Source organism: Lepidothrix coronata, unplaced genomic scaffold (genome assembly GCF_001604755.1).
Source record: "Lepidothrix coronata isolate B3197 unplaced genomic scaffold, Lepidothrix_coronata-1.0 Scaffold179, whole genome shotgun sequence".
Classification (NCBI taxonomy): Eukaryota; Metazoa; Chordata; class Aves; order Passeriformes; family Pipridae; genus Lepidothrix; species Lepidothrix coronata.
In genome coordinates, this window is record NW_016690359.1 from 92,786 (window position 1) to 94,638 (window position 1,853).

A 1,853-nucleotide genomic window follows, 5' to 3' on the forward strand; every position below is an offset into this window, starting at 1 on the left:
ACATTTCTTCCCAAATCTCCCATCCCTTCCCAAATCCTACATTTCTTCCCAAATCTCCCATCCCTTCCCAAATCCTACATTTCTTCCCAAATCTCCCATCCCTTCCCAAATCCCACATCTCTTCCCAAATCTCCCATCCCTTCCCAAATCCCACATCTCTTCCCAAATCCTCCATCTCTTCCTAAATCCCCCATCCTTTCCCAAGCCACCATCCCTTTCCAAATTCCCCATCCCTTCCCAAACCATCCATCCTTTCCCAAATCACCATCCCTTCCCAAATTCCCAATCCCTTCCCAAATTCCCAATCCCTTCCCAAATCCCCATCCCTTCCCAAATTTCCAATCTCTTCCCAAATCTCCCATCCCTTCCCAAATCCTCAACCCTTCCCAACCCACCATTCCTTCCCAAATCCTCCATCCTTTCCCAAATCCCCCGTTCTTTCACAAATCCCCCATCCCTTCCCAAATCTCTTCCCTAATCTCCCATCCCTTTCCAAATACTCATCCTTTCCCAAATCACCATTCCTTCCCAAATTCCCAATCCCTTCCCAAATCCCCCCATCCCTTCCCAAATCCCTTCCCAAATCCCAAATCCCTTCCCAAACCACCCATCCCTTCCCAAACCCCCCATCCCTTCCCAAATCTCCCATCCCTTCTCAAATCCCCCATCCCTTTCCAAATCCCAAATCCCTTCCCAAACCACCTATCCCTTCCCAAACCCCCCATCCCTTCCCAAACCACCCAACCCTTCCCAAATCCCCAGCCCTTTCCAAACCACTCATCCCTTCCCAAACCACTCATCCCTTCCCAAATCTCCCATCCCTTCCGAAACCACCCATCCCTTCCCAAACCACCAAAACAACCCTTTATTGCCAGGATGGAGATGATCCAGCTGCTTCTTCCCAGGCCTTCTTCCCAATCCCACAGGTTTTAGGGACACGGAAACCTCCAGCAGCTCAACTGCGCATCCCAAAGACAGAGGGAAATTTGTATTTTAGTTGGGAAACGTGGCCAGGCAGGAACAAAATCTGGGATAGTCCGAAATCCCCATGCTGGGCGGGCTGGGTACCCTCCAGGTATCCGCCAAAATTATCCAAAAATTGAATTTATTTAACTTTTTTTTCATGACTGGGGCTAAACCGGAGCTGGGAAGGAAAAGCAGGGAAGAGGCCTCATTTCCTTACCTTGGATATTTGTCCCACCGCCGGGACAAAGGGACAGAGGGACGGACAGACGCTGGCACGGCGGGTCACAGCCCACCGCGTTTCGATGAATTCTGCCCTCAGCGCGCTGCCGTCGCCCGCCGCAGGGCCTGCTGGGACTTGTAGTCCTCAGCTTAAGCGCCACCGCCGCGCACGCGCAGCGTGCTGATTGGTCAGGACGCGGGCGGTGGGCGGAGAAGAGGAGGCGAGGCGGGGGCTGATTGGCTGGGAGGCGAGCGTGGGGCGGGGCCAGAGGCCGCGGCGGGAAATGCGGCGGTGGGTCCGGCGCGAGCGCGGCCGGTGAAGGGGCGGGGCGGGCAACGGCTGAGGGGGGGACCGAGACCCGGCTGAGGGGAACGGGGGAACCGAGACCCGGCTGAGGGGAACGCGGCTGAGGAATGGCAGGGCTGGGGCTGGTGGCACCGGGAAAAGGGCCGGTGGAGGTCGGGAGGGAGTTGGGAGCGTGGGAGACGAGGAAAGGGGGCTGAGGTGGGCAAGGGAAGGGGGCGGAGGTGGGGAAGGAGCCTCAGGGAAGGGGGTGGGAGTGAGGGGATGGTGGTGGGAAAAGGGGACTGAGGTGGGGAAGAAAGGGGTCTGAGGTGGGGAAGAAAGGGGTCTGAGGTGGGGAAGGAAGGGGTCTGAGGTGGGGAAG